The sequence below is a fragment of the Pelophylax lessonae genome (genome assembly GCF_965119305.1).
Source record: "Pelophylax lessonae genome assembly, chromosome: 8".
NCBI lineage: Eukaryota > Metazoa > Chordata > Amphibia > Anura > Ranidae > Pelophylax > Pelophylax lessonae.
In genome coordinates this window covers 249437858-249463943 of record NC_138775.1, presented here as the reverse complement: position 1 = coordinate 249463943, position 26086 = coordinate 249437858, and positions in this window count along the sequence as shown.

Here is a 26086-nt window from a genome sequence, read left to right as displayed (position 1 = left end):
CTCTTTGACATTTAGAGGGTGATCCATACATGTGTAAGGGGATGTTAAGTGGGATCTCTTTACTGTCACTGCCTAATGAAGATTCAGTTCCAGAAAAACTACTTACTTCATATCCATATTATATGGTGGAATTTGAAGTCACATAATGATACTGGCATGTTGGCATCAGAATTAAAGGGTTTGTTACCTCAACACTTCATATTCCTGATATGTGCCTGCTGTAATTCTATGCAGTAAGATAAAAAGCCTTCTGTGTGCAGCAGCCCCCCTCAGCCTCAGCCTAAACCTCCTTACTATCCAGCGATGTGTGCACCACTGCCTCGGCTGTCCAGGATTCTCCCTCCTGATTGGCTGAGACACAGCAGAGGCACCATTGGTTCCTGCTGCTGTCAATCAAATCAGTTATCAGGAGAGAGAGAGGGGTCTGAATGGACACAGGGAGCTGTGGCTTTGCTCCGGTGCCCCCATAGCAAGCTGCTTGCTGTGGGGGCACTCTACAGGAGTGAGGGGCCAGGAGAGTCGAAGAGGGACCCGAGAAGAGGAGGATCCAGGCTGTTCTGGGCAAAACCACTAAACAGAGCGGGTAAGTATAATATGTGCTATATTTTACAAAAAAACAGAGACTTTACAATCACTTTAAGTTATTGGTTTAATTAGTGAACTAGTGTCTTTTTTCAGCCAGACTATACAGACTATAGGGGTAAATTAACTAAACTAGCCACTTAAGCCCCGGAGGATTTGGCTGCTAAACGACCAGAGGGTATTTTGCGATTCGGCACTGCGTGACTTTAACGGACAATTGCGCGGTCGTGCGACGCTGTACCTAAACTAATTTGGCGTCCTTTTTTTCCCACAAACAGAGCTTTCTTTTGGCGGTATTTGATCACCTGTGCGATTTTTTGATCACGCGCTATAAACAAAAAAAGAGCGTCAATTTTGCAAAAATAGCAATATTTTTCCCTTTTTTTTATATGAAATTCCCCCCAAAAAAAATGTAAAAATCAAAATTTTTTAATATTTTCGGCCAATTTGTTTTATGCTACCTATGTTTGGTAAAAAAAATCGCAAAAAGCGTATTTTGATTGGTTTGCGCAAAAGTTATTGCGTTTACTAACAAAGGGAAAGATTTTTGTCATTTTTGTTGTTTTTTTTTTAACGCGTAATGGCGGCGATCTGCGATTTTTTTTGCGGTACTGCGACATTGCGGCGGACAGATCGGACCCTTGACTGACATTTTTGACACTTTTGGGGTTACCAGTGACATTTCTACAGTAATCAGTGCTATATATATGCACTGTTACTGTAAAAATACACTGGTAGTGAAGGGGTTAACTTTATTTGAGAGGGAGGGGCTGTGTGTGTCCCTAGGGGCGTGATTCTAACTGTGATTGGCTGTGGCTTCAACTGTATGCAGAGTGATCAATGGATCTACATAGTAGATCCATGTGATCATCTCTCATACAGAGAGGAGAATGACAGGCAGCTTGTTTACACAAGCTGCCTGACTTTCTCCCTCTCCCCCGCCGATCGCAGAGTGGCCGGCGGCGATCGGGTCCGCCGGTCACACGCGCGGGGGGGTCCGTGACCACGCTGGAGCGCGCCTCCGGCGGCGCGCGCTCGCTCCCTAAACCCTCACAGGCGAGCGACGTAGACCTACGTCACTTTTCCTGTGAGGGGCTGACCGCCGCCGTAGATAGTCGTGCGGCGGTCGGCAAGTGGTTAAAGAGTGCAAAATCTGGTGCAACTGTGCATGGTAGCCAATCAGCTTCTAACTTCAGCTTGTTTAGTTAAGCATTGACAAAAAAATCCTGGAAGCTGGTTTCTATGCAGAGTTGCATCAGATTTAGCACTCTCCAGTTTTAATAAATCAAACTCTAATTATGTAACTATGTAAGTTATGGATATGCTTCACAGCGTCAGGTGCACTAACAGGAGCTGTAGTGAGGCATGTTGGCCTATGCTGGAAGCCTGGGGTTCAAAAACTTTGTGACCTAGCTGAATATACACTGATCAAATTATTGCTGATTTCTGCTGGCTTAGCCAGCATTTGAGCAGTGTATAGTCCTGCTGGAACAGCTCTGTTCAGCAAAATCTGAAGGAGCCTCAGAGATTATAAATTAAAGTGATAATAAAGGCTTATTTTAAAAAAAGAAAAATAACAAACCTGTTACACTTACCTGCTTTGTGCAGTGGTTTGGCATAGAGCAGCCCCGATCCTCCTCTTCACGGGTCCCTCGCTGGTGCTCTTGGCCCCTCCCTCCTGCCAAGTGCCCCCAGAGCAAGCAGTAAGCAATGGGTGCCCCTGAACCGGCTCGTTTACGAACCGCAGCTCTGTGTGTCCACTCACACACAGTGGCGCAGCCTGGTCCGCCCCTCTCTCTCCTCATTGGCTCACTGGCTGTTATTGACAGCAGTGGGAGCCATTGTCTCAGCAGATAAGGAGCGAGATTCCTTGGAGAGATGAGGCTCTCGTGCACATTGCTGGAGGAAGATTGGGCTCAGGTAAGTATTAGGGGAACTGCTGCACAGAGGAGGTTTTTTACCTTCATGCATAGAATGCATGAAGGTAAAAAACCTTGACCCTTTACAACCACATCAACTACTTGTATAATCCATTATAGGTATATACAAACCCAACCAGAGCTAGTAATTACTAGATCTCGTCTATGTACAATAGACTTTTCAACCCAGTCCTGATACAAGAGGCAAAGTGCAATAGTGTAGTTAAAAGTTTGGAATCCAAAATAGGGAACACTGGAGATAATGGTCTTTGCAAATGAATTAAGTCCTTTTAGGAAGAAGTATCAAGGGATGCTTCTGATAGCAGACAGACAACAATGTCCTAGATGTGTCTGGCCAAACACAGTGCAGGTCAATCAATCCTTAAAGCCTGGTGCACATAGGCAGTTTTTCTTTGTTCAACCAAACAGGCTGAACTAAAAAAAAACTGAGGAGCTTGCTGTACTACCTATGTGATGTCCTCACTAAGCTATTGTGTTCTAAAAGGGGGACTGCCCCCCACCCCTCACCCCACTCCACCAGAACACACCGGCCATTGGCTGCGACTGCTGATCAGATGCAGATCTGCTGCTGTTTTTCCAGCATGCCTTTTCAACAGAAGTCGGACATTCAGCTGGCTTCTGTTGAACAGGCTGCTGTACACATGGGCCAAATGTTTTTGTTGAACTGACCAATACTGGCTGATATTTGGCCCATGTGTACTGGGCTTCAGATGGGGTAGATATTAATCTCAGTATCCCTATAGAAAGTCCTCTGGCTGATTGTCCATGATTCACTTATAAATGGTAAGGCCTCTTTCACACGAATGATCTGATCAGATCTGCCTGTGAGGCAGATCTGATCGGATCCTCCATGCATCCCCATGAGGCAGCGGATGTCAGCGGAGACATGTCCGCTGACACCTGCTGCCATCCGCATCCAATCCTGTCCGTGAACTCCGGATGGATGGAAACCCTATTTTCCATCCATCCAGGGGATCGGATCAGATGGTATCGGATAAGGGGGGACAGGTGGTCCGCTCTCATCCGATTCTCCCATAGAGAGCAGCGGGGCTCTGACACCTCGCTCTGTTGCAAACAGAGCAGAGAGGGAGCTGTCACCTGCCTGCTCAGCGGGGATCAGTATCGATCCCCCGCTGAGCAGCACGGAGTCCGCTGACGGAGACGGACAGTGTGAAAGGAACCATAAGTTGTATGAATTGCTTTCATGTGTGTACAGGAATCTGAGATAATTACATTCAACTGAAAAGGGAAGCTACTGGATCTCTGCACCCATGTTTAATTGGCAGGATATCTTCTGCTTTGGGACACACTTTATGACAGCAGGTGGCAAACACTTTTCACTCCTGCAAGCATTTTTCAGGATGACTGTTTACATTCAGCACCTCTGGGTTTCCTTGATCAACCACTTTTTTGGGTCAGCAGGGAAGTAATGGTACACACCTATGCAGTCTACAAGTCCTCACCTAATTTCTTCAGGGACAGTGACATCTCTGCTCAACAACCAGCCACCATGTGCATCATCTGAGACTTTACATTGTGCTTGTAAATCAACAGACACTTTTCTTCGAAGAGCTTCCACACCTTACACAGCAAAAGAACATCAAAGGATAAAAACACATTTGTGTAAGATCAAGGTATTGCACAACATAAAAACATTGTAGATGTCACATTGGCTTATTCCTTCCATGCATCTTTTGTTCAAAAAAAAAAAATCACCAGTGGAAAATCAGCAGCTTTGGCGTGTGTTATTTAAAGGATACGTTCATCTTTACAGAACAAATAATAGGTGCACATATTTTTTTGCAGACACAAATGTGCATTTATTATTTTTTTCTGCAGAACTGGAAAACATTGCACCCAGCATCAGTAGATCAGAGGTGCAATGTGGGCTCCTGCAGACATGTTCTCCAGCTTTCAGCCTGTACCTCTGTACAGGGATTTTTTTTTTTATTGAAAGCTGGAGGACGCAAATGGACTCTTAGAGCTCTCATCACCACTCCCATAGCCCACTGAAACTACAAAGACCTAAATATGGGTGGGCCATGTAACATGTTCCAAAGGTGAACTTAGACTTTAAGTTTCTGACATACACAAAGATAATGCATGAAGGTGTAAGAATTATTTTGCCTAATGTCCGATATTTCTGTTTTCTTTGTGCATCTTTTGGGGCCATACTTATTATTCCCTACTTTTTAGATATTTTCTATTGTAGCATATGTTATAGCTGTGGGCTGATTGGGGCATCTGTCTCCTTTTTGCCCTGAGGCCCACCCAGGGAGAATCCCTTTATGCACGCTCGCCTATCTATGCAAGGTGGGAATGCACATTATTTACGGATGCTTATATATCTATATTATTTGACCTATATTTGTTGATGTATACAAAATGTAATTTGTATTTTTTATTCATGTAATCAGTTTTGACGGTCCTCTTGTGTGTCCTGAGGAAGCAAACAATTGAAATGTGGTGACGCACAAGGTCTTGTCTACATACTAGCTTACAATATTATTAGCTGTGATATGAAAACTTTGCACTTCTACAGTAAACCCCCCTCCATTGCGGGGGTTACGTTCCGGACCCAGCCGCAAAAAGTGAAATTCCGCGAAATAGAAAAACCCTATTAAAATGCATTGTAGGCATGTTTTTTTTACTGTCACTGTACGTGTAAAAGCATTTTAAGGTCTTTAAACACACTTTTAAAACAATAGAAACTCATTTAAACACATAAAAGATACTAAGAGAGCAAGAGCTATGGAAAACACAAAAATATTTCATTTTTCATTTCATTTTTAATGATTTATATAGTAAAATAACATTACAAAAAAAAACGTGAATTACCGGGACCGCAAAGACTGAACCGCGATGGAGCGGGGGATTACTGTATATCTATATGAATGATTTTATTGATGGAAGTCTTGCATCAATAAAATCATTCATATAGATATAGAAGTGCAAAGTTTTCATATCACAGCTAATAATATTGTAAGCTAGTATGTAGACAAGACCCTGTGCATCACCACATTTAGATTGTTTGCTTCCTCAGGACACACAAGAGGACCGTCAAAACTGCATTTTTTACTGTTACTGTTATCCGTTTACTAATAAAATGTATTGCTTTTAACAAACATTGTCCAATGTTATCTATAAAGTCCGACCTTTTCTCTCTCTCTCTCTTTTTTTTTTTTTTTTTGCATTTATTACCAAAAAGATAACCTTATGTGTGCAGTGCTACTTTTTTAGTTTCCTCCACTTTTCCTCAAAATTTTCTGAAGCACTAATCTGAGAAAAAGTATGAACATCAGAAGTTATCATTTCGTTCTTTTCAGTCTGCATGCTTTTCCCAATTCTGTGATTTAGAAAGTATTGAAGGCAGAAATTACCTTGGAAATAGCATTCTCAGGTGAAGGTCTTCAGCAGAAGCCTGCACATTTCTGGAAGTATTATCCTTTAAAGCAGAACTGCAACTAAATAATATGATGTAGCACCCTCCTAGTCAGGTGCTAGATAGCACACATTAGCAGTGGCCTTGCTAAGTCAGTTGTCCTCAAAAATTGTGAATAGTTATCAGTTTGGAGTATCCCACTCATCCCTTCCCCTATCCCAGTTCTACAATAAACTACAAAACAACATCCCCTGGACTGTTCATTGTCTGACCCAAGCATTTAAAGTGATACGTTTCCATAGACTGTTGTTACGGGTAACCCAGGGGAATCCAGAAAGTGTTATTCTCAGCAGTCCCCTAGGGGCAGTGCTACAATAGTAAAAATGAACAGCTTAATACAATATAAAATAACACCAACTCTTTCTGCAATATTTGGCTTCAATCCAGAGTTTTTCTCATGCAGAACTTCTTTCTGCCACTAGATGTCCTCAGAATGAAGGCCAGCATCATTCAACCCACTTCCTCTGAGCTCATGTCATCCTGGGCCCACCCCAGCTTGTGACTGGACAGCGAAAGGAGAAGCAGCACAGTAATGAGCTCATCTCTTTGTCACACTGCCATCTCCTTCCATTAGCATGCTTCTCATCAACATATGAACTGATTGGCTCCTTGTATTGTTTCTTCCTCTCACACTCCAGCCCTGATACAGGGACTGCCAGAGGCTGATTCCAGGTCAAATTCAGGTAGATACACTGCTTGTAATTAAAAATGAAATTTCATAATGTATTAACGATTACAGATCTGCATTAATGTGTGTCTTTTGTACTTGACAGAAGTTTCCGCTTTAAAGTAAATGCAGGCACCATGAAGAGAAGGCTCTACGCAGTAGCACAATTCGGTGTGTATATCTTCAATTGCTTTGTGAATTTATGTGGAAATGTTAACTTTTTTATTATTTTTGGCTGAATTTTATTAAAAAACTGTGATTGTGATATTATCTCTAGTATTGGATTTATATCCAGACGTGAATCATTTTGCCTGCTGGCTTTCCTTTTACTAGTTCCAACCGGTATATATATTAAACCTTTTAATTTCCTACTTAGACAAAAACAAGCCTCACACATTAAATTATAAACATTTTCATGGCAAATAAATCCAGAATCTGATATTAATACGCACAGTATTACAAAACTTCAAAAGCGTGCCTAATGGATGTGGAAATAGACGTTTTAAAGAATGGAGTACTTATGCAAAGGCAACTGACATCTGTAGAATGCTGGAATGGAGGAGTGGGCTTCTCTATAACACATCGTAGTAATACCTACAAAAGGACAATTCTCTGTCTTATAACTGCAACATACAAGTTTTTTGACTGCAAAATTTTAGCTTGATGAATGGTAGATCAATTCCAGAGCTACCAATGTCACAACAATGTGCCCATCTGTAATCTAGATGAGGACCCCCATACCCCAAAACTTCCAGGGGAAGGACAAAACATTGAACATTTCGAAATGGAATGAAGGATAAAGAAAAGCATAGATGCATGCATACATACATTAACAAATACATACTTTATAACTGTACATTACATATTGTAATAAAGATTAGGACCACTAAACCACAAACAAAAAACTTCCAAGGGAAGGACACAACCTTCTGCATTTCAAATTGGAACAGAGGATAAAAAAAAATCATCGATACATACATTCATACCATATCATTTGCATTATGTACTACCCTATAGTTTAGGACCAAAAAAAAACTTCCAAGGGAAGGACAAAACCTTCAGCATTTCAAAATGGAATAGAGGATAAAGAAAATCATGGATACAAATGTTCATACTTTAGAACTGTACATCACATAATGTAATATAGATAAGGACCACAATATCTTAAAAAAAAAAAAAGAAGAAAATCCAAGGGAAGGACAAATCCTTTAGAATTTCAAAATGTAATGGAGGATAAAGAAAATCATAGATACGTGCATACACACTTTTTTTGTATATTTACATTTTATTTGATTTTCCTTTAGCATGTAAACACAATACACATCGTTATGCAAAAAAAAAAAAACAATCCTATATAACTATTACATGTGAGCTTCTATACTGATATCCCCCCCCCCCCTTCCTCCCCCCCAAAAAAAAGAAGAAAAGAGAAAAAAAGGAAAACATCCCCTCCCTTCTTTTCCATTCTACCCTATTCTCTATCATACGCTTTCTCTCTTGTACATCATAGTCCCCAACCTTGATGCTTACCTCTTAGGCCAAACTTTCTCTGTTCCCTAGGCTATCACCAATATTAGTCTCCTACACACAGCATTTCATAACAGTCCTCAGTTTTTTTAAACTCCAGCCAGTCTCCCCATATATCTAGATATTTTGCGCAGGAGTCCTCCACTGTATACATTGTTTCCTCCATGGACCTTACCCAATCCACTCTTATGACCTAGTCCCTCATACTCGGGCTTCTAGCAAACGCCGAAATACCAGTATCAAAATTTTAGCTGCGTTCAATAAGTGATGCACAAGCGTATTCTTAAAAACTGTTGCTTTTTTCTCTGTATTGTGAAACAGGCAACTCCAAGGTTCCGCTTGGATACCATTTCCTGTAATCTGGTGGATTGACCTAATAATCCCTTTCCAAAAAACTTGTATCTTTGGACACTCCCTCCACCGATGCGCAAAGGTCCCGGGAACCCCACATCTCCTGCAACAAGTTGGGGATATCTCTGCACCAAACCTCTGAGCCCTCTGCGGAGTGAGATACCATCTGGCAAGAAGCTTGTAACACATCTCTGTTGTCCTTAAATCAACTGATGAGTTGAGAAGCTAATCTCCAAACTTTCTTTCTTTATTCCTGATCCCGAAGGGGGTCCTAATTCCTGTTCCCAGTATGAAAAGTTTGTTTCCCCAAGCAAAATCTTTATTATTCATATATTTTTGATATGCTATGTTTAATACATGCAGGCAAATCAAACAACCTCTCCATTGCTTTCATGTTATCCCCTCCTTGCAAAGTGTTGCAACTGTATATATCTCCATTTATCAAGTGGCATGTTCCCCCATTTCTGTGTTAACTCAAAGAAAGTGTACATTCTATTCCTATCATTACATAATTTAACTGAATCACCTAATTTCTTGCCCATCTAACAAAATATAACCAATCCTCTTTCCCTGGTTTGTAATAATTTGTGTCAATTAGAAAAATCAAAGGTGCATTTTATTCCCAGTGAAGAAATCTACATAAACTATCCCAAATTCTTAACGTGTTCCTAGTCAATATGTTTGTGTTACTAGCCAGGTGTCAATGCACTTGTGGCACCCAAACCATCTTCCCCAAATCTACCCACTTTGTGCACATTAAATTTCCACCCAGCTCTTACCCTTCTTATTGTGTATCCAATCTGCTATTCGTGTTATAGAAATTGCTTGGCAATATGTTTTAAAATGATCAGGCGCAGCCACACGCCCTCCCCCCCCAAACCTTTAGTACTGCGTAAGCAAATACATGAAAAATGTATTTTAATACCATTGCTCTTAACTTCATAAAAAAAGGCCTGGGGGAGGATGACTGAAACCATTTACAATATATGAATAAGCTTGGGGAGAATGTAGAACTGCAGCAGATTTTGCACTCTCCAGATTTAGTAAATCACCCCCACCATATCTATATGGAGCTGGCTTTGTGCACAGGGGCATAGAGGTTTATTTACTAAAGGCAAATAGACTGTGCACTTTGTAAAGTGCAGTTGCTACCTGCAAGTGCAGTTGCTCCAGAGCTTAGTTAATGAGCAGAGGCTCTGCTGACTTCCATCAACCAATCATGTGCAAGCAAAAATACTGTTTTTTTTCCTTGCATGTGATTGGGTTTTCTTTACAAAGTGAAGCTTTACCACATTTACCAAGATCTTAAGCAACTGCACTTGCCAAGGTGCACAGTGCATTTGCCTTTAGTAAATCAAACCCATAGGGGTTGATTTACTAAATGTAAATAGGCTGTGCACTTTGCAAGTGCACTTGCACTCTACAAAGTACAATTGCTCCAGAGATTAGTAAATGAGGGGAAGCTCTGCTGATGTTTATCATCCAATCATGTGCAAGCAAAAATGCTGTTTTTTATTTTTCTTGCATTTTATTGCAACTTTGCCTCATTTACTTAGCTCTGGAGCAAGTGCACTTTGCAAAGTGCACAGTCTATTTGCCTCTAGTAAATCAATCCCACAGTCTTACTGGAACAGAAATGGGTCTCCAAGAAGGCTGGAAGTGCTCAATTGTCTGTGATGTCTTTGTAGCCAGGGGAGGACTGGGCCAGGGGGCAATTGCCTCCTGGGCCGCTCCTATTGCTCTGTAAAAAAGGCTGCACTGCAAATGCCTGAGGTATTCATGTTGAAGAGAAGTAAAAAGTCCCTGCCACTGACCTATTGGGTGCAGGTTGAAGACAAGGACAGAGTACAGGCTTCCCCCCCCAGCATGGATGGTGTGAACTGTGTCTGAGCAGAGGCTGGTTCCATGCCCCACTGGAGACTCTCCCCCCCCGACAAGCCCCAACCCAGCTGTCCCAGCTCCCCCCAACCGCCCCCTGCTGGCCGGGTTGGTAACCCAGATTCGGAGGGTGAGTAGAGAGCAGGGGCTGACTGGCAACATTCGGCCCAGGGGGCAAGTACAATCCAGAGGCCCATGGTGCAGCGACTCAGCACCCCTCTCCTTCTCCCTCTTTCCGGCCTCCTTCTGACCCCAATTCCAGGCTTAAGCTCTGTTCCAGGTACTCTCTACCCATCGGCCGAATCCGGGTTCCCAACCTGGCCAGAAGGGAGCAGTTGGGGGGAGCTGGGACAGCTCAGTTTGGGCTGGCCGGGGGAGAGTCTCCAGTAGGGCATGGAACCAGCCTCTGCTCAGACACAGTATATAAAGAAGGGGTTTCCGCGCTTATGGAAGGATAAATTGGCTGCAGCCTACCTCAAAAATTTAGACTATAAAGTCATTATTCAATATATTGCACTCGATCACTTTTTTCTCTGATATATTTATTCACCAACACCAATAGTTTTTTGGCCATTTTTTAGTTTCACTGGTCCATTTCAGGACCTTTCTGCACCTGACCACTTTTTCCGATATCTTTATATTTATTCCATATCAATTTATATTGGAATCACTTATTCTTTAATTTATCAGCCTTTGCTGATACACTTGAATATTTCCTTCACTTATATTCTGTTTAATTTCTTAATGACCGATATATAGTCTTCCTGACACTTTTTTCGCTTTATTTGGACACTCATTGCTCACTAAGCACTTTATATACATTTATTTATTTATTCACTGTTTACATTATTGCACTTTATATTTATAGTATTTTATACATGGTTTATTATTTCTATATATGATTGTACCGTGATTTATTGTGATATTAAGAAGTCATTATGCCACCAGACCTTTAGGCAGCGCCAATTACCTCAACACCCTTACTCTGCTCAGACACAGTTTACACCATCCATGATGGGGGGGGGGGGGGGATGCTGCGCTTTGTCCTTGTCTTCATCCTGCACTCAGTAGGTCAGCAGCGGGGACTTTTTACTTCTCTTCTTTAGGAATCATTTAGGCATGTCTGTGACAGAAGAGGTGCAGCCTTTTTATAGGGTATCAGCAATTGCCCCCCTGCCCCCTGGCCCAGTCCTCCCCTAGTAGAGAGTACCTGGAATGGGGGTCAGGAGGAGGCCGGGATAAGAGAGAGTGGGAGAGGGGCTGAGTTGCTGCACCATGGGCCTCTGGTTTGTACTTGCCCCCTGGGCTGAAAGTTACCAGTCAGCCCCTGGCTGTAGCATTACCCAGAACCCTTCAATGGAAACACCTGAACCCAATCCTTTAGACAGGTGTTCACATACTTTTGGCTTTATAATTTATCTGTGGTTTTCCAAGTTCGACTTTTTAAGCGTGGAAACTTTAGAGCTGTTCTTGAACATTGTATTTGGCGTCTTCATGCATCCTCCTGCACCTCTCGTTTGATTGACATGTATATTCTTCCTGCTTTGACCCAGAACACACAGATCTTACGACTACTGAGGCGTTTGCACAATCTTGAAGCATTTATTCTGAAAAGTTTGCTTTTCCCCGAGGGGGGAACTCTGCTCTGGCCCGATTCAAAGCCAGATGAAAAGAAAACAAACAAATAATCTGTGCTTAGGCATTTCCAGAGAGTCAGAGAGCTTTAGAAGAACCCACCAGCATCCTATATAGCTGGAGCTTTGTCAACTGCCGGGGCCCGAGGCTGATAGCTGGCCTGCATGTGTTTACAGCCCTTCCACATTCGCAGGCCGGGCAGGAAAAGAAGTAAAACGTCAGAAAATGGCAAATAAAACAGTTGACCATCAAAGTCAGCGAGGCCTGCAAATGAATAATTTTTAGACGGAGGTATCGGGTTTCCTAAATATTTGTCACAGCTGTGCGTGGAAACAGCTCTTCTCAGAGGTGCAGCCACACACAGCCAAGTCCAAAAATATATTTGTTTAACATGATTTTGGCCTAAGTGGCGTGTGACTGCAGGCTTAAAGTGAAACTCTAACTTCTCACAAAATAAAAAAAATCATAGATGTTTACCCCGTGCTCATAAATGTTATTTCGATTTATATGAACCATCTTAAAGTGATCTTATTACCAGCTAAAGTAAAACTTAAAAAAAAAAAATAAGTTTGGGCTCTGGAGACACTTTAAAGCTCAACTTTGGGAAATAAAAAAAATCCTTCTTGCTCTGCAAGGGTTAACTGTTTATTAAGATCTAGAGGAGACGAAAAACATTAGCTTTATGCACACAAAAAAGCTAAAAGCTGCTGGAAAAAAAACGCTAATGTTTTAGCATTTTTTCCTGGCGTTTAACAGTGTTTAAAATGCCAACAAAAATGGCCGCACTCCAACAGATATGATGATGCTTCTTTATTGAACCAATGGACAGTCAATACAGGATACAAAAAAGGTAGACGCGTTTCACACATAAAGTCACCTGGTGATGGTGGTGAACAAGCACGACTATACGTGTGAAACGCGTCTACCCTTTTGTATCCTATATTGACTGTCCATTGGTTCAATAAAGAAGCATCATTATATCTGTTGGAGTGCGGCCATTTTCGTTGTTTTTTTCAAGTTTGGCGGTGGTGAGCCGAGGTGAGCACCCACAGTTATTTGGAGCCTTCCTAGTTGGCATGAGCGGTGTGTGCACCTGTTGTTAATTTAGCAGTGTTTAGCCTAGTGTGTAATCTACGTTTTTTTTTTAGCTTCAGTGTTAAACACTTAAGCCCCGGAGGATTTGGCTGCTCAAAGACCAGGGGCTATTTTGCGATTTGGCACTGCGTGACTTTAACGGACAATTGCTTATTCGTGCGATGCTGTACCTAAACAAATTTGACGTCCTTTTTTCTCCACAAACAGAGCTTTCTTTTGGTGGTATTTGATCACCTGTGCGATTTTTTGATCATGCGCTATAAACAAGAAAAGAGCGTAAATTTTGCAAAAATAACAATATTTTTCACATTTTTTATATGAAATTCCCCCCAAAAAATGTAAAAATCAAATTTTTTTTAACATTTTAGGCCAATTTGTTTTATGCTACGTATGTTTGGTAAAAAAAAATTGCAAAAAGCGTATTTTGATTGGTTTGCGCAAAAGCTATTGCGTTTACTAACTAAGGGAAAGATTTTTGTCATTTTTGTTGTTTTTTTTCTTAACGAGTAATGGCGGCGATCTTCGATTTTTTTTGCGGGACTGCGACATTGCGGCGGACAGATCGGACCCTTGACTGACATTTTTGACACTTTTGGGGTTACCAGTGACATTACTGCAGTAATCAGTGCTATACATATGCACTGTTACTGCAAAAATGACACTGGCAGTGAAGGGGTTAACTCTATTGGAGAGGGAGGGGTTAAGTGTGTCCCTAGGGGCATGTTTCTAACTGTGATTGGCTGTGGCTACTAGTGTAAGAACAGAGATCAACGGTCCTACATAGTAGAACCGTGTGATCTTCATTCTTACACAGGGAAGAATGACAGGCGGCTTTGTTTACATTATCGGATCACGTACATATATGTGATTCAAGTCTTCCGCCTGCAGGGGGCGGGCACTCGATGTCTTCTGACACCCACCGATCATTGGTAAAGTACACAGAATAGGGATCTGCCTGTGTAAACAAGGCATAACCCTGCTCTGATAGGGGATAAGGATTGGATTCTGTGTTTATGCAAAGCAGGGACTAGAATCCATGTCTTCCCCTAGTAAAAGCAGCAAACATAGTAAACACAAACACTAGTTAGGCACACATTAACCCCTTGATCCCCCTAGATGTTTAACCCCTTCCCAGCCAGTGCCATTAGTACAGTGACAGTGCATATTTTTAATAACTAATCCCTGTATTAGTGTCACTGTTTCCCACAAAGTTTCAAAAGTGTCAGTTAGTGTCAAAATGTCTGCTGCAATATTGCAGTCCTGCTATAAGTTGCTGATTGCCGCCATTACAAGTATATATAAAAAAAATTCTATAAATTAAAAACTGCCATCGTTTGTAGAAGCTTTAACAATCGCCTAAACCGATCAATATATGCTTATTGGGATTTTTTTTTTTTAAGCAAAAACGTAGTAGATTACAAATTGGCCTAAATCTATTTTTTTTAAATGTATTAATGGATATGTTTTATAGCAGAAAGTTAAAAATATGTATAGATTTTTTTCAAAATTGTCAGTCTTTTTTCAAGAAAAAGTGGTGATGATGGTCAAATACCACCAAAAGAAAGCTCTATTCGCGGGAAAAAATGACATTATTTGGGTACACCGTCACATGACCAAGCAATTGTCAGTTAAAGTAACAAAGTGCCATATCACAAAAAAATGGCCTGATCATGAAGGGGGGTAAATCTTCCGGAGGTCAAGCAACCATGCTAAAACTTACTGATGATCACAGATGTTCATTATGTCATTATGAAGAATTCCCTCCCGGAGCAAGGCAATGCATGCAGGGCCGCTGATAGGAGGGGACCACCAGCCCTCCTGTAGGGGTCCCCAGCAAACAGGTGGGGCCCCAACAGCACGGGTAATCAGTACAGTCCGGCGGAGGGGCAATTACAGAAGGAAGCCCTGTGCGGCAATCTTCAGCGGCTGAAAGCCAGTTTCTCCCCCTCCTGCCAGCTTTTAGCTGCTGTGGGGAGAGACAGACACAGGGCATCATTCCAGTATAGAAATACGGGACAACTTAGGGAGCAGTGACCATAGGTCAATTGGTTTCAGTATTAATTACAGTAATAGGAAACACAAGGGTAATATAAGGACACTGAATTTCAAAAGAGCCAATTTCCCTAAACTGCGCTCGCTGCTAGAAAATATCAAATGGGATAGAACCCTGGGAACAAAGAACACGGAGGAAAAATGGGAGTGCTTCAAGAGCATACTTAACAAGGGGGTGGGCCAGTGCATTCCACAGGGAAATAAATTTAAAAGAGCAAAACTAAACCCTGGGTGGCTAAACTCCAACATAAAAATGTATATTAGAGCTAAAGAAAAGGCCTTCAAAAAATACAAGACTGAGGGGTCATTGGCAGCATTTAAGCACTACAAAGAGTGTAATAAGAAATGTAAAGATGAAATCAGGGCGGCTAAAATAGAACACGAGAGACATATAGCGGAGGAGAGTAAAAAGAACCCCAAGAAGTTCTTTAAGTATATAAACAGTAAGAAAGCGAGGCCAGAACACATTGGCCCCATAAAAGATGATAAAGGAAAAATGGCCACAGAGGACAGAGAAAAGGCGGAAGTGTTAAATAATTTCTTTTCTTCAGTCTTCACAAAGGAATCGGGGGGCTACACGAACCCAGCTTGTAAGGCCGAACTAAATAATACACCTCAGGAAGTGCCGCCATGGCTAACAGAGGATAGACTTAGAGCTAAACTAGAGAAACTTAACATAAATAAATCCCCGGGACCGGATGGCTTGCACCCAAGGGTTCTTAATGAGCTCAGCCAGGTGATTGCCAGACCATTATTCTTGATCTTTAAGGATAGTTTACAGACAGGTATGGTGCCAGCTGATTGGAAAAAAGCCAACGTGGTACCAATATTTAAAAAGGGGCCGAGATATATCCCGGGTAACTATAGGCCGGTCAGCCTAACATCAGTAGTCTGCAAAATTTTGGAGGGGATGATAAGGGACCACATACAAGACTTTAGTAATGAAAACGGTATTATAAGTAGTAATCAGCATGGATTCATGAAAAATCGTTCATGCCAAACCAATCTATTAACCTTCTACGATGAAGTGAGCTGCCACTTAGATAAAGGTAAGCCTGTGGATGTGGTGTATCTGGACTTTGCAAAGGCCTTTGACACCGTTCCCCACAAACGCTTACTGTACAAACTAAGGAAGGTAGGTATGGACCATAAGGTGAGTACCTGGATAGAGAACTGGCTCCAGGGGAGAGTCCAGAGGGTGGTGATTAATGGGGAGTACTCTGAGTGGGCGGGTGTGGAAAGTGGGGTCCCCCAGGGTTCTGTCCTGGGACCAATCCTGTTTAATTTATTCATAAATGATCTAGAGGAGGGGATATCCAGTACAATCTCAGTATTTGCAGATGATACTAAATTAGGCATGCCAATATCTTCTATGCAGGATGTGGAAATCTTGCAAGCAGACCTGAACAAAATAACGGGGTGGGCAACTACATGGCAGATGAGGTTTAATGTAGAAAAATGTAAAGTAATGCACTTGGGGGCCAGTAACCAGAAAGCAAGCTACTCACTAGGGGGGGAACCTCTGGGTGAGTCTAGGATGGAAAGGGACCTGGGGGTACTGGTAGACAACAGGCTTGGAAGTGGCATGCAATGCCAAGCCGCTGCAAGCAAAGCCAACAGAATACTGGGTTGTATAAAAAAGGGGATTCACTCCAGAAATAAAGAGATTATTCTTCCACTCTACAAAACTCTGGTCCGGCCACATCTGGAGTATGCTGTCCAGTTCTGGGCACCGGTCCTCAGGAAGGATGTGCTGGAACTGGAGAGAGTCCAGAGAAGGGCAACAAAAATAATTAGGGGAATGGAGGACATCAGCTATGAGGAAAGACTACAAGCACTGAACTTATTCTCTCTGGAGAAGAGACGATTGAGGGGGGATATGATATCAATGTACAAATACTGTACTGGCGACCTTAGCATAAGGAACAAACTATTCAGAGTAAGGGAATACAATAAGACACGTGGCCACTCACTAAAACTTGAGGAAAGGCGGTTTAACCTTAAAGTGCGTAAGGGGTTCTTCACTGTAAGAGTAGTAAGGATGTGGAATTCTCTTCCGCAAGCAGTCGTATCAGCGGGGAGCCTTGATAGTTTCAAAAAACTATTGGATGGACACCTTAAAGACCACAACATACAGGGGTATACAATGTACGGTTAGCAAACACACACACACATCATAGGTTGAACTGGATGGACTTGTGTCTTTTTTCAGCCTCACTAACTATGTAACTATGTAACTATGTAACAGTAATTGCTTCTCAGACACCGATCCCCCTCCCTGTTCTGACTGCTTCTGATCCCCCCTCACCCCGTGTGCCTCCCCTTTCACTGTGTTGTCCCAACCCACAGCACTGCAGGCTTCCCTGTCCTGTAAAAAAAAAAAAAAATTGTAAAAAAAATAATAATAATAACATATTTAAGAAAAAAAAAGTAAAATAAAATAATTGCAATAATTAATTTATAATTAATTTATAATTTTAACATTTTTAAAAATGTAAATATACACATATATATATAGATATATATATCTATATATATATATATATACAAACCCGATTCCAAAAAAGTTGGGACACTGTACAAATTGTGAATAAAAACAGAATGCAATGACGTGGAAGTTTCAAATTTCAATATTTTATTCAGAATACCTAGATGACATATCAAATGTTTAAACTGAGAAAATGTATCATTTTAAGGGAAAAATAAATTGATTTGAAATTTTATGGCATCAACACATCTCAAAAAGTTGGGACAAGGCCATGTTTACCACTGTGTGGCATCCCCTCTTCTTTTTATAACAGTCTGCAAACGTCTGGGGACTGAGGAGACAAGTTGCCCAAGTTTAGGATTAGGAATGTTGTCCCATTCTTGTCTAATACAGGTTTTTAGTTGCTTAACTGTCTTAGGTCTTCTTTGTTGCATCTTCTTCTTTATGATGCGCCAAATGTTTCTATGGGTGAAAGATCTGGACTGCAGGCTGGCCATTTCAGTACCAGGATCCTTCTTCTACGCAGCCATGATTTTGTAATTGATGCAGTATCTGGTCTGGCATTGTCATGTTGCAAAATGCAAGGTCTTCCCTGAAAGAGACGACATCTGGATGGGAGCATATGTTGTTCTAGAACTTGGATCTACCTTTCAGCATTGATGGTGCCTTTCCAGATGTGTAAGCTGCCCATGCCACACGCACTCATGCAACCCCGTACCATCAGAGATGCAGGCTTCTGAACTGAGCACTGATAATAACTTGGGTTGTCCTTGTCCTCTTTAGTCCGGATGACATGGCGCCCCAGTTTTCAGATTTTGATTCGTCTGACCACAGAACAGTTTTCCACTTTGCCACAGACCATTTTAAATGAGCCTTGGCCCAGAGAAAACGCCTGCGCTTCTGGATCATGTTTAGATTTGGCTTCTTTTTTGGCCTATAGAGTTTTAGCTGGCAATGGCGAATGGCACGGTGGATTGTGTTCACCGACAATGTTTTCTGGAAGTATTCCTGAGCCCATGTTGTGATTTCCATTACAGTAGCATTCCTGTATGTGATGCAGTGCCATCTAAGGGCCCGAAGATCACGGGCATCCAGTATGGTTTTCCTTGACCCTTACGCACAGAGATTGTTCCAGATTCTCTGAATCTTTGGATGATATTATGAACTGTAGATGATGATAACTTCAAACTCTTTGCAATTTTACTCTGAGAAACTCCTTTCTGATATTGCTCCACTATTTTTCGCCGCAGCATTGGGCATCTGCACATCTTGACTTCTGAGAGACACTGCTACTCTGAGAGGCTCTTTTTATACCCAATCATGTTGCCAATTGACCGAATAAGTTGCAAATTGGTCCTCCAGCTGTTCCTTATATGTACATTTAACTTTTCCGGCCTCTTATTACTACCTGTCCCAACTTTTTTGGAATGTGTAGCTCTCATGAAATCCAAAATGAGCCAATATTTGGCATGACATTTCAAAATGTCTCACTTTCAACGTTTGATATGTTATCTATATTATATTGTGAATAAAATATAAGTTTATGAGATTTGTAAATGAGCCCATTCCTTTTTTACTCACAATTTGTACAGTGTCCCAACTTTTTGGGAATTGGGTTTGTATATATGCAAATGTAAAAAACATTTAAAAAAGGGTTAATTCACACAGGTTCTCTGTTATGTTTGTGTCCGCTAATAATGATTTTAGTGTATTTTAGTGAAAATATTGTCTTGATATATTCAGAGGGGGGCTCTGCCAGGTAGGCTGTACGGGGCCCCCGTGATTTCTAACAGCAGCCCTGCATGCATCCATTATTTAAGCACCTGCTTGTAAACAGGACCTGCGAAGATATTGAAAGAGATCAGTAGCACTGATAAGCAAATAGAAATAAATAGGTAAAAAAGGATGAAACAGGATTTTCTAAGGAAAAAAGAAAGACATTTTTTTTAGCAGTCATCCAGTTAGGGTTACATATATTTTAAATTTGAACTCCAGGAAACTTGAAAATTCTATTTGGCAGTAGGGGTGCGCCTACACTGCAGCAGTTAACTGCTTGTTTAGGTCTAGGGGATATAAAGAAGGGAATTAACTTTTTTTTTCCCAAAAGAAAAAACTTTATTTACCGGGGGCATATACATCAATTTTAGCATATAACATTCACATAAGTGTTATTGTATTCAAAGGTATAAGGCGACAAATAATTCTTAACGTATCAAACAAAAACAAGGTCAGATGTAATTGAATGAGGGACATATCTCTAAGAATATCATATTCACGTTCAGTAAGGCATGTGAAGATTTATCTTGTAAAGCAATCAGAATCCAACATGCTAAATGATTGTATTAGCCGAATGTAATATTGAGCTATATATGATATGAGGGTCTGCAAATGATCCTCATTTCTCGTTTCATTGGGATTTGGTGTTTATGTGTCGATAGTTGGTGTAAGGATCTTCAGAATGGAGAAACTTATGATTGTGCCTTAGCTAGGATGTATGTATAGAGCAGTGATGGCGATTGGCGAACCTTGGCACCCCAGATGTTTTGGAACTACATTTCCCATGATGCTCATGCGTTCTGTAGTCTAGTTGAGCATCATGGGAAATGTAGTTCCAAAACATCTGGGGTGCCAAGGTTCGCCATCACTGGTATAGAGTATTGATGTGAATGTGCTAAATTTCCAAGGGGGTATTCAGAATTGAGGTATGTATGGGGGTTCAGGGTTGGAGGGGGAACCGTAAAGGAAAGTGAAGAGGTGGGGGAGTTACCGGGGGGGGGGGGGTAGGGTTGACTATCTATGAGGTTGGAAGGGGGGAGCTAGGGTTCCCTTGGTTTGGAATAGAAGAGACACGGGGGTGAATAGGGACGGGGGTTCCTGCCTACTCTCTCATCTTCTGGTTAGAAATGTAAATATGCGAAATTAGTTCCGGTGTTTAGTATCTGTTGTTTTGAAATGTTGCCATCACGACCATGTTTTTCAGAACTAAGAAGGTGTTTCTCTCGTTTGGTGTATGAGTTTTTCCATATCAGCAATTTTTTTGTACAAGAAACCATTCTACTATGGTTGGGGGGTTCTGAGAGCTCCAATGGGGTGGAAAGGTTTTGTACACGATTGAACTATCAGCAATTTTTTGTACATGATTGAACTGAAAAAGGAATTCATTTCCCCGATCCTCTACTCTTCCCCATATTGCCTTCTCTTCCATGCTCTAACGGTCTAAGGTCCTGACGTCACTAAGACCAATGCACATGATGATTCTAAAGGGGCCAGTCCACCACCAGAGCATGGGGGAGCGCTGTCTACCAGTGGAGTGGAGGGTCAAGAAAGTTGAACGATTTTACCCCACTGTAGAATAAATAAGCAAATAACCTTTGCTTAGCACTGCATGGCAGAATTTTCAGATTTCCCAGGGTTGGGCTTTAAATTGTTCTTAACTTTACACATTTATGAGCGGATTTTGCATTAGCTATGGAGTTACCCTTTAGCACTGGCTTTGTGCAATGCAGACAGGTTTACCCTACTTGCAAATCTTTGGCAAGTCAGCCCCTAAGCAGGTAATTACATCGCAATTCCTCATTGCTGGAATTTTTTCCATTACACAGACAAAAACAAAAAAAAAAAAAAAGAGAAAAACACACACAAAGAATAAAGGTAACCTTCTGGCAGACTTTCCCCAGAAAATCAATTCAAAGTGAAACATGTTTTCCTGGCATCTGGTTGGTTTCCTTTAATCAAATACAAATTACAGCCTGGCGGATGAATATTTTGTATAATATTATGCCGTCTGATTGCAAACATTGCAGGGTGGGCGATGGCATACATTACAGGGCAAGTTTTGAGGGCACACTTTCCAAAGTCATCTGCTTAAACCAACATAGGCAGGAAAGGTGAGACGGAGGGGGCGAGGGTGTTCTGATCAGAAGACGCACATTTACATGTCTGTCTAGGTCTAATTACCACAGTTGATTTTCTGTATATTAATAAGTACCTAAATATAGAAGGACGTGCGAAAACAACGGTTAGAGGACTTCTTTCACATTTTCTTTCTAAGCCATATTTAAAGTATAGTGGAGAGGGATCAGAGCACCTGTCAGATTTGTATTGCTGTCTGTGCCCCCATTAGGGAAATTCAACCTCTTGTTTTGTCATGTTTACCGTTATCATTGAAAGTGAAAGTAAAAGAAAATCCATAATTTTGGGTTGACAGCAGAACACTAATACAGTGGAAATCTTCCACTGGGGACACTAGTTCTAGCGTCATAGTCAGTGACATTGTAAAAAAATAAAATAAAATGATAAAAAAATAATACAATTAAAATACCAAAAAATAAAAACTACTGACACCAGTGGGTGAACTTCCAGGATCGCAAAGGTCACACTTGTGACAGGGCCCTGGCATTCCACCACCGTGGGGAGTCCCCAAGATGGCAGGAAGGGGGCCCACTGCAGAACTTGTAAAAGGGTCCCACTGCGGGACCGTAATGAAGGGCCCTGCAACAAGAATAAAGGGCCTCAGGATCAGTGGGAAGAGCCCCAAGCTTGAAGGGAGGGGCCCCAGCCAGGGGTCCTGGGGGCCCTTCATGGTTTCTTGCACCAGGGCCTTGAAGGTTCTAGTTATGCCTCTGACCCTATGGAACATTCCATGACAATCTGGTCTTTTAATATACATGACTTTTAAGACATTGAGGATTTTTTTCCAAGTTGGTGATGTAACATGCTTACTTTATGAAACCTGGAACACACATTGGTGTTTAACCACTTAAGCCCCGGAGGATTTTCCTGCTAAACGACCAGGGGGTATTTTGCGATTCGGCACTGCGTGACTTTAACAGACAATTGCGCGGTCGTGCGACGCTGTATCTAAACGAATTTGGCGTCCTTTTTTTCCCACAAACAGAGCTTTCTTTTGGTGGTATTTGATCACCCGTGCGATTTTTACTTTTTGCGCTATAAACAAAAAAAGAGCGTACATTTTGCAAAAATAACAATATTTTTCACATTTTTTATATGAAATTCCCCAAAAAAAAATGTAAAAATCAAAATTTTTTAAAATTTTCGGCCAATTTGTTTTATGCTACCTATGTTTTGTTTACTAACAAAGGGAACGATTTCTGTCATTTTTGGTGTTTTTTTTTTAACGTGTAATGGCGGCGATCTGCGATTTTTTTTGCGGTACTGCGACATTGGGGCGGACAGATTGGACCCTTGACTGACATTTTTGACACTTTTGGGGTTACCAGTGACATTTCTAGAGTAATCAGTGCTATATATATGCACTGTTACTGTAAAAATACACTGGTAGTGAAGGGGTTAACTTTATTTGGGAGGGAGGGGCTGTGTGTGTCCCTAGGGGCGTGCTTTCTACTGTGATTGGCTGTGGCTTGAGCTGTAAGGACACTGATCAATGGATCTACATAGTAGATCCATGTGATCAGTGTTTTTACAGCGAGGAGAATGACAGGTGGCTTGTTTACACAAGCTGCCTGACATTCTCCCTCTCCCCCGCCGATCGCCGAGTGACCGGCGGACATTGGGTCCGCTGGTCACACGCGCGCGGGGGTCCGTGACCGCGCGGGAGCGGGAGCGCGCCTCCGCGGGCGCGCACTCGCTCCCCAGAGCCTCACAGGCGAGCGACGTAGACCTACCTGCCCCTCTGCCTGTGAGGGGCTGACTGCCGCAGTAAATATACTGTGAGCAGTCGGCAAGCGGTTAAAGGAGGTGACATCTATGTTACACACATCTTTTGGCTGACCGAATACATGCTGTGGCTATATGCCTATATGTCTATGAAGCCGATACAACCCTATACAGTTAGTGAACACTGATCCTCCTCTGGACCACATCATTTCTTGATTCACAAGCTAACTGAGAATTTCCTTATCATTTCACCATATATCTTGGATTTATTTGGATTTTCTACTGTGTTGCTTGACAGATATGCTATCTTTGACAGGATGCTATGAACTGTTACTTACATGTATGAGAACTTATCTATGACCAAAATCCAACATCATCTATCATTTGCTTAGGATCACCAGTCCTTACCCCATACACATATACACTATATTACCAAAAGTATTGGGACGCCTGCCATTACACCCACATGAACTTTAAAGGCATCCCAGTCTTCGATCTCAGGGTTCAATATTGAGTTGGCCCACCCTTTGCAGCTATAACAGCTCCAATTCTTTGGGAAGGCTGTCCACAAGGTGTTATTTCGGGTTGAAGTCAGGACTCTGTTTAGGCCAGTCAAATTCCTCCAGCCCAAACTCGCTCATCTATGTTTTTATGGACCTTGTTTGTACACTAGTGCACAGTCATGTTGGAGCAGGAAGGGGCCATCTCCAAACTGTTCCCACAAATTTGGGAGCATGAAATTGTCCAAAAAATCTTGGTATGCTGACTCTTTAAGAGTTCCCTTCACTGGAACTAAGGAGCCAAGCCCAACACCTGAAAAACAACCCCACACTGTAATCCCCCCTCCCCCAAATGATTTGCACCAGTGCACAAAGCAAGGTTCATAAAGACATGGATGAGCGAGTTTGGGATGGAGGAACTTGACTTCCCTGCACAGAGTCCTGACCTCAACCTGATAGAACACCTTTGGGAAGAATTACAGCGAGCCAGGCCATATCGTCCAACATCAGTGCCTGACCTCACAAATGCTCTTCCACCACCCTCTGTGATTGGACACAGCTGATCACATGGTAAAGAGTCTACTTCATAGGCTCTTTCCTGAGATCGGAGATGCGTTGCGTCAGAGCGACACACCACACTTCTGATCGCTGCACTGCACGCCCTCGGGGCACTCGCAAGCAGCTTATTCTGCTGGATGTCATATGATGCCAAGTCAGGATAACTGATCCCCCTCCCAGCCCTCATTCTGCTATAGGCCGGGCTGGAAGTGGTTAATGTGGCATGTCAAACTCGGCCATTCAAGTCAACGATGTTGCGCTGCAACAGCAAGTCAAACACTTGGTGGGCTGTTGAGGAGCATTAATCCCATTTTAAATTGCTGTTTGACAAAATGAAAAAACAAAAAGGCATTCAGGAAGCAGCAGCATTGCCTCCTGATCCCCTGACATCACTCTGAAAAGCAATCCACTGTGAATCATTTTCCAGATAATAGGCTAGTATGGACCTGACATAAATGTTTTTTTTTTTAGACAGAAAGAGAAGCACGGTGCCACCTGCAGCCAGAAGTTTTTTTTTTTTTTTACAAAGAAACTTCTGTGATCGCTATGATAAGTTGTCCAAGTGATCACATGATTGGGACCCACACTGATAGATCCTGGTCACTGGCCCGGAGATCTGCAGCTGTCTGTGACAGTGTCGTCACAGAACAAGATGTGCACACATGCATGCTTACAGCTCTCAGGTAGAACATTAAATAATGTTCTCCTGGTCTAGGGAACTAATTATGAGACTTATAAAGTATAACTAAAGCCACAAATTTTTATTTTAGTCTTGTATAGAGTGGAGAGGGATTAGAACCCCTTTCAGTTTTTATTAACCACTTGCCGACCGCCGCAAGTAGATTTACTGCAGCGGTCAGCCCCTCACAGGCAAAGTGACGTAAATAAACGTCACTAGCCTGTGAGGCTCTGGGGGCCCCCCCGCGTGTGTGACCGGCGGACCCGATGTCCGCCGCTCACTCTGCGATCGTCGGGGGAGAGGGAGAGGGAGAAAGGCAGGCAGCTTGTGTAAACAAGCTGCCTGTCATTCTCCCCTGTGTAGAAACACCGATCATACGGTTCTACTATGTAGGACCGTTGATCAGTGTAACTACAGCTCAACAGACAGCCAATCACAGTTAGAATCACGCCCCTAGGGACACACACAGCCCCTCCCTCTCAAATAAAGTTAATTTATTGGGGAATTTCATATAAAAAAATTAAAAAAATATTGTTATTTTTGCAAAATTTACGCTATTTTTTTGTTTATAGCGCGTGATCAAAAAATCGCACAGGTGATCAAATACCACCAAAAGAAAGCTCTGTTTGTGGGAAAAAAAGGACGTCAAATTCCTTTAGGTACAGCGTCGCACGACCGCGCAATTGTCCGTTAAAGTCACGCAGTGCCGAATCGCAAAATACCCCCTGGTCAGGAAGGGGGTAAAATCTTCCAGGGCTTAAGTGGTTAAAACAAACGACACTACAACTTATTGGGTTAGAAAGGCCATAGCAGCCATTTATTGAACCAAATACAAATTTTGTTACATAATAAATTGTTTCATTTAACTGAACAGTAATGACCCACAATCAGTACAGTAACCAACCTTGTAAACTAACCTCATCAACACCTAGAGTCTTAGAAGGCAAGTTATTAACCAACTGGCTGTATCTCCCATCAAAATAGACTCTGAGGCACTCAGCCGCAACTGCACCGGCTCGAGGACTATTACTATTAAAATACCCTTGATTAAAGAC